This window comes from Myotis brandtii, unplaced genomic scaffold (genome assembly GCF_000412655.1).
Source record: "Myotis brandtii unplaced genomic scaffold, ASM41265v1 scaffold115, whole genome shotgun sequence".
Taxonomy (NCBI): Eukaryota; Metazoa; Chordata; class Mammalia; order Chiroptera; family Vespertilionidae; genus Myotis; species Myotis brandtii.
In genome coordinates this window covers 20396581-20404938 of record NW_005353967.1, presented here as the reverse complement: position 1 = coordinate 20404938, position 8358 = coordinate 20396581, and positions in this window count along the sequence as shown.

The following is an 8358-nucleotide window of genomic DNA, read 5'->3' as shown; positions in this document are numbered from 1 at the left end:
AGGCGTCAACATGTGCTCCTGTTTGGTGATATTTGTAGTTCTGGGCTGCCCATCATCTACCCCTCACTTCCTAAAGGCACCTATCACTTCCCCTTGGGGACCCCACTCCTGGGTGTGGCCATGTTGGAGGCAGTGTCCTCACCCTTTAGAACCCAAAGGGGCCAGATCCTCCCCTCCCTGCACTACTGGGGGCGGGCAGTTAAACGCTGTCCTGAACATTGTCTCTGATCTCTCTTTCTGGACTTCTATCAGGTAGATATTGATATTCTAATTGGTCTTTTCTTTTTTGTCTCCCATTTTCTATCTAAATGTATACACACTTTAACAGCTGATAGCTCAATTGTGAAAATGAAATGTAATCGAACCTGGGACCCTTGAGTCTGCAGGCCGACGCTCTATCCGCTGAGCCAAACCGGTTAGGGCAATGTGAAATGTGTTTTAATAAACACTGCCTTTATAATTATTCAAAGTGTGTGTATACATTTTTCGGGGACACCCACCCTATTTTTATTTTGTTTCCTTTACTGGGTTGGGTCCTCTGTCTTTCAGAGTTTCTGGTGAGTTTATTATTTTAGCTATCATAATCCTAACTCCCACGAGCTTTTTTTCTGTTTTCTGATGATTCCTTTCCCTCCCTAAATATAGCCCTCTGTTCTTGTTTATGGATGCATATTGTCTTAGTCCGTCCGGGCTGCTAACACCAAGTACCATGGACTGGGTGGCTCATAAACAACAGAAATGTGTTGCTCACCGTTCTGGAGGCTGGGACGTCCAAGGTCAAGGCGCCAGCATAGTCGCCTCCGGTGAGGACCCTCCTCCTGGCTCATAGCCGGTCCTTTCTCTCTGTGTCCGCACTCGGTGAAAGAGGCAAGGGCTTTCTTTTTTTTACAAGGCACAAATCCTGTTGATGGGGGCTCCACTCTCATGACCCAAGTACTTCCCAGAGGCCTCACCTTCTAACACCATCTCACCTTTGGGAGTTAGATTTTCAACGTATGATTTTTAGGGGGAAGGCACAAGTATTCATATCTTCTTATATTTCATGGGGAATATTACTTATAGGGTTGTTTTTTATTTCTTTTAAGTATTCCTCTAATCCCTTTATGGCCTCTCCCCTCTGAAGTGCTTTTATTCTGTCTGTTTGGTCCGTCACCTTTTAAAATGAAGCACTAAAAAGCAAATTGAGGCTCCCTGGATATTCCTACCTTACCACCCCTTAATTTACAGCAGTCATGATGTTGCTTTCTCTGTTCCCCTTCTTTCTGCTGACTATTATAACACTTTCCATTGTTTGATATGTTCCATTATGTTACTGACTATCTACACTAATAAAAGAGAAACATGGTAATTGGCGTATGACCGCTACCCTTTTCATTGGCTAATCAGTGAGTATATGCAAATTAACTGTCAGCCAAGATGGCGGCCGGCAGCCAGGCACTGAAGCGAGCAGGGAGGCTTGCTTGCTGCAGACTCCAACGTTCCCCGCCTCACTTGCCAGCCTCTCAGTTGCAACTCTAAGCAACTATATACTATGTTGCAAATAAGAAGCTAAACAAAACCCCAGAAAAGGGCTTCCATTCAGCCGGGCTCGGACCGCAACATTGTATCTATGTTTTCAGCAGCAAGGCCTCAAAGCTAAAACTGGCCCAGAAAAAAAAAAAAAAAAGAGAAGAAAACAAGGAGCGGTTGGAAGCTTTAGTCACTCGCCAGCCGGAAAACAGCCCTCAGCCCCTCACCCAGACTGGCCAGGCACCCCAGTGGGGACCCCCACCCTGATCCAGGACACCCTTCAGCGGTAGGAAGCAGCAAGCAGGTGGGCAGTAACAAGGGAGGGGTCCCGGACTGCAAGAGGGCACATGCTGGGCTAAGGGACCCCCCACCCATCCCCAGTGCACGAATTTCGTGCACCGGGCCTCTAGTATTAACTTATAATTTCCCAATTGGCTTGAAAATTTTTTATTTTTACTTTGAGAGTATGTTTATGAGAGCCAGGTCAGTGAAACAGGAAGGGCTTAGGACAGAAGATGCAACAGGAGAGCCTGGGTGGGGCTGCTTTGGCGTCCAGATGGCTTAGAGCAGTGGTTCTCAACCTTGGCTGCACATTAGAATCACCTGGGAATCTTTTTAAAATCCTGATTTTCAACGTATGATTTTTAGGGGGAAGGCACAAGTATTCATATCTTCTTATATTTCATGGGGAATATTACTTATAGGGTTGTTTTTTATTTCTTTTAAGTATTCCTCTAATCCCTTTATGGCCTCTCCCCTCTGAAGTGCTTTTATTCTGCTTGGTTGGTCCGTCACCTTTTAAAATGAAGCACTAAAAAGCAAATTGAAGCTCCCTGGATATTCCTACCTTACCACCCCTTAATTTACAGCAGTCATGATGTTGCTTTCTCTGTTCCCCTTCTTTCTGCTGACTATTATCATAACACTTTCCATTGTTTGATATGTTCCATTATGTTACTGACTATATTAACTTATAATTTTCCAATTGGCTTGAAATTTTTTTATTTTTACTTTGAGAGTATGTTTATTAGAGCCGGGTCAGTGAAACAGGAAGGGCTTAGGACAGAAGACGCAACAGGAGAGCCTGGGTGGGGCTGCTTTGGCGTCCAGATGGCTTAGAGCAGTGGTTCTCAACCTTGGCTGCACATTAGAATCACCTGGGAATCTTTTTAAAATCCTGATTTCTGGGCCTCATCCTCTGGAAATTCTGTTTCTTTGTTATGGGGTGGGGCCACAACATTGGTAACAAAGAAACAGAATTTCGGGAGGATGAGGCCCAGAAATAAGGATTTAAAAAAGATTCCCAGGTGATTCTAATGTGCAGCCAAGGTTGAGGACCACTGGCTTATAGGAAAGGAACGAACCAAGGTGGGGCTGCTGGCTCACCAGAAAAAGGGCCTTGGAGACTGGTTCAGGGGTTTTGCTGCCTGCTCTTCCCCTAATTGCAAGTCCCATGGTGGCCCCAGGTTTTTGTGTTTTTTTAAAGAACGTGCCCTAGAGAAGGGCACACTCCAAAGAGGGCACGCCTAACTTCCCAATTGTTTAGCTGGGCATTCAGTTTTTCCTCTTTTTCTCTTAGAGGTGAGTTTGCTAGACTGTCTTTCCACATATGGCTTTCATTTCCATCTACCCACTGACTTGGAATCTGGGAATGGAATTATCAGGTCAGGAGCTTGTGGGTACTTTCATCACTCTTCCCTGTGTGCTGCCAAATCTCTTTCTAAAGGTAGTGCGTGCAGGCCCAGTGTCAGCAGAACAAATGAGCACAACCCTTGGAGCACGTGATTTTTGAGTCTTTATGATTGCGAGCTTCAAAAGTACAAAATAGCACTCATTATTGTTTTAATCTCATCCTTGTTTAAATTCCTTTTTCTTGGATCACTGGTGAGGTTGAACACTCTTGCGTGTGGAACTGTAAAAGTGTAGCCTGGGGGAACATGAGGACGTGGAAAGGGACTTCCAAACAGACTCCACGGCAGCCTGTTCTGTGGTGGTGTGTTGGCGGCGGTTCCTATCCCGTGCGCCAGGGGCTGGAGTCGGTTGACTCCCTGAAATTACATGCAAAAATTTGGGGCCGTATGCACATGGGTAAGGGGAGGGTTCTTGGCTTTCTTCACAATCTCACAAGAATCTGGGTCTACACAGGCTAAGTCATGTGGTGGGAGATTTCTGCCCTGGATAAGAAAAGGGCAGCCCAAGAAGGTCTGGAGGGAGACCTCCTTTGTTTGAAATCTTTCTGCCTCTTGTCAGCTCTGTGAACCTCTCTGTGCTGAGGATGGTAACAGGGCAGCTAGTTCATGGGGCTGGTGTGGGGATTCAATGAGTTCATACAGATGAAGCACTTTTAATAGTGCCAGGCTCATAGTAAATGTTTAATTAATGTCTGTTATTAAAAACTATTAATAATTAGAACCTCCCAAGGATATAGGGTAGGCTACCTCATGGAGTAGTGAGTTTCCTGTCGCTTATTGTTTGTGAAATGGATGCAAACTGCCAGGGAGACTCCTGAGAGGATCCCTGAATCAGGAGGGAGTTTCTGTGAATGAAGTTTTCCCTTTGGCAGGTGGCAAGGGTGAGGCCACCAATCCTCACTTAATGAGCCAGCCGCCTCCACAGGGCGACAGCTGCGCTTGCTGCAGTGGCGCTGCACTTATCAGCAAGCAGGCTGCTTCGAGAGCGTGCTCTTGGCACCCTCTCCTGAAGATGCAGAAGAATCGTTTGGGACAAGCAAGTGCAGTTTCTGCGCCCTTATGTGTGGAGAGAAGGGGTGGGGCGGGGCGCTGGGAGCAGAGGTTACCTGCTTCCCTTGGCTTCTCTGATGAGCAGATGGGTGGGGCGGGGCGCTGGGAGCAGAGGTTACCTGCTTCTCTGATGAGCAGATATAACGAGTACCTATCAAGGTCTGTGGGCTTTTCTACCACTATTCCCTTATTGTTCTTGTTTTCTTTTTACTCATTGGATTCTGGGCTATTCATAGAGGGCAGTGGCTGCCGGATATGGATGTCTTTGGGATGGTGGGTTCAGAGAGAAGTTGGAAATGTCCGAGTCTCTGTGTGTGTGCTCACGAGCACAGGGCATCCATTCAAACATCAGATTCCTGAGCTCTGGAGTAAAATCTGCGTGGGCCAGTGCTGAGGGGGGTTCACTTCTGCTTTGTTTACCCAGAAGCAGACCCTTCGATAAGCATTGTAACTTGTATACGTGGAAGGAGCCCTTGGTAGGGGCGTGGAGATCAAGGCAGGGATGGGAGGCAGTGACACTGAGGCCATCAGCTGGGGGTGATGACAGTCCATGGCTCAGGGCATTCCCACAAGGTGAGGGGCTGGTTCGGGACATGGCTGGGGGCTACTTGGGCAGAAAAAGTGGCCTCAGGCCCAGAGAACCTCTGAAACAAAGAACTGCAGGTGCCGGCAGTTTGACGTCAGTGAGTGACAAAGGGTAAGAGAAATGGACAGGCCACCCAGAGCATCGGCGACAGTATTTTTTGTGGGAATGAGTTTCCCTGCTGTGAGCAAGGCCATGTGTGCACGGGGAAGCAAGATGGAGCCCAGTGAGGTCTTTTCCAAGCCCGAGGCCATCAGGTCCTCTGGGTAGAGTTGTCGGGTCTGCCCTGGCCGGTGTGGCTCAGTTGGAGCTTCCCATGCACCAGAGGTCCTGGGTTCAATTCCGTGTACGGGAGGCAACTGATCTATGTGTATCTCTTTCTCTCTCTTTACCCCCCTCCCCCCTCCTCCTTCCTTCCTTTCTAAAAAAAAAAAGTTATTGGGTCTTGTCCTTCATCAAGGCCACTGGCCAAGGAGGCTTTTGAAGGAGAGCAGTTGTCTCAGGCCTGCCGTGCACAACTGATGACAATTTCTGTAGGATGATTTCAGAGTCAGGGACATGGGCTTTGAGTCTTGCCTCTGCAACTCGTAAAATAGGTGTTATTGGCCAGCCCCTTTACCATCCTGCGCCGCAGTTTCTTTAGTTACAAAGGGAATCCTCTTGCTCCCCGGCCCCTTCCCTGCCCTTACAGGGTGTTGTCAGGATCAGAGGTGATGTGCACAAGTGGACCGCTCTCCAAGCCTAGACATTACTATTATTGTTAGTCTTCTTTCCTCCTGTCCTTGTTGGCAATGTGATCTTTTTTTGGGTGGGAGGAGGGTCCAGTGCCTGAGGTGGAGGGCCCTGTGGTGGAGCCTAATACATGCACACCAGTTTTTTTTTGGGGGGGGGGGGGAAGGGGTCCGGTGCCTGAGGTGGAGGGCCCTGTGGTGGAGCCTAATTAAGGTGGGATACATGTGCACCGGGGTCTCCTTTGTCCTGGGGCAAAAGTGGGGCCCACCTGCCTCCACTCTACTTTCTGGTGGGAGGGGCTGGCATGAAGGTTTGGTCCGCACCTTGGTTCAGCTGAGTGTGAGTAGTGGGTGAGGGGAGAGGATTGAGGCTGGGTTACTTATCCCCTGGGTTCCTTTTCCGTGGGGCTTTGCAGGATGGCTGTACCCCTCTACCCAAGGCCACAGCTTTGCAGGATGGCCCTCACTGCACCCCGACCCTCTTCAGAAAGATTGACACTCTTTCCACTTGCTCAGGGATGGTGGGAACAGCTCCCCTCTTGTGCTTGGTGGGTGAGGGGAAGGGGAACGTAGTTTCCTGAAACCTGCCCCCAACTTCATAACTAGCCCCTTTGTTAAACTCTTCTCCATCACCCAATTTGAGCCCCCCATCTCTTGTTCGTGGAGTTAGGACCCCTGGATTAGAGTTCAGGCCCTGTCACTCACTAGCTGTGGGATTAGGGACAAGTTACCTAACAGCTCGTCAGCCAGAAGAGTGGAGTCCAACCTTTCCATTGCTCCCTGCAGAAAGCCGTGGGCGTGTGGAGTGGAGGGTCTCGGACTCAGGCCCCGAGGGGGGCCAGGCAGGAGACGCTGAGGAGAACGGGGCTTGGGCGTGTAAATGACATAGCAGCCTGCAAGGTTCCTGTGCAGGAATGCAGAGAGTGTGGCCAGAGCCTTTGATTTTTTTTTTTAAAGAGAAGCTGGAAATACAGATTTTTATGTGAACTTTGCCAAGTTTTAAATGTTTGTTCAAGTTAGCAAAACAAACAGAAACCCAACAAGAATGAGAACACTGTGCAGACCAAACAGTTTCTGACTCAACTTCTGTCCAGCCCCCATGCTGGCCTGGGAAGCTGCTCCCCGGCCTGGAAAATTGTTCTTCCCGGTGGGACATTAGGACAAGGCCCGTTGTGACCCAGCTGAAAAGTGTCAGGATTGGCCACGTGGCTCCGCTGGCTGGAGCATTGTCCCTGACACCAAAAGCTTTTGGGTTAGATCCCAGTCGGGGCACGTACCTAGGTTGTGGGTTTGATCTCCCCGGTCTGGTCATGTTTGAGAGGCAACCGAGCAATGTCTCCCCTCTCCCCAACCCCTGCCCCTCATTTTCTCTCTTCCTCCTTCCCCCATCCCCTTCCTCTGTCTCTAAAAAAATAAAAATCAATAAACACATCCTTGGGTGGTGATAAAAAAACACACCCCAAACTCTCAGGATTAAGTAGGTGGGGGTTCTAATAGACAAATGCTTTATAAATAGAGTCAGAGGGAAGGGTATCTAGAGGTCCAATTTTAAATTCTTTAAAAAAAATATATTTTCATTGATTTCAGAGAGGAAAGGAGAGGAAGAAAGAGATAGAAACATCAGTGATGAATCATTGATCTGCCTCCTGCATGCCCCCTACTGGGGCATGTGCCCTTGACTGGAATTGAACCTGGGACCCTTCAGTCTGCAGGCCGATGCTCTATCCACTGAGCTGAACTGGCTAGGGCTAGAGGTCCAATTTTAAAATAAGTGGTACTTTTGCAGTTACGACCAGTATTAGAATGAAAATAGTTTTCACTCACACAGAAGCCTGGCCTAAGTGTACCCTTTTGGATCCCTCACATGGCCCAACACAATGCCTGGCACAGAGTAATTGCTTAGTGTGTGTTTGATGAATGAATGATGAACCAATAGATGAATAGCTCTATGCTTGGTCTCACAGAAGACTGTCATGTGAATTTAGGTTGAGGGGCAAGGAAAGAGCCTGCTCTAGGCAATTCCTAAAGAAAATGAAGTTTCATGTTACAGCCAAAGGGGCCTGCTCTGGCGTCACTTGTTACGGCCAAAACTCAGGCCCTGGTCGGGCACTACTCCAAAACTCAGGCCCTGGTCCCAGAACTCAGTCCCTGATCGGGCACCACTTGTGCTGCGCCAGCACAGCCAAGGGTGATCCTGAGTGGGGGGGTGAAAGGATTGAGAAAAGACAGACAAGAGAATGAAAGCTGGGTCTCGGTGGGACGCTGCTCCATGATGAGGAGACAGTGCCAGCGCCCGCGCCTAAAAGCCATGTCTTTATAGCAGATGCCATGAGGCAAAGTAGGGGTGTGATCAAGTTGTTTACAGCATTCTCGTGAGTTTCAACCTCACTCAACTACATGCACCTGAACTCTAGCACAAGGCACGTGGGGTTATGTGTTTGGACCATAGGTTCAAGCTTACAACCACAGCCATTGGCTATAATTGTGCTGGGAGGGCCCTGCCCTCCAGCTGGGACTTGCACGTGGCAATGAGAGGACCCTGTCCTTTCATTAGTCCGAAGCTTAAACCTGGCCAAAGCACCTTAACCTCGCCCCACACTGAAACGTGTTCATTCAGAGAATAATTCACAATAATTCAAATTAGGTTGTTTTGTGGGTGGTTGTTTTTTGGTTAGTTGTATGTTTTGGTAAATAACAGTTCTTAAGCACAGAACCATTAGCAGTTAGCTAGGAGTAGAGGAAGTGTTTAATAAATTGTAGTCATTATTTTACTTTTCATAAACTTTAGAAGTCA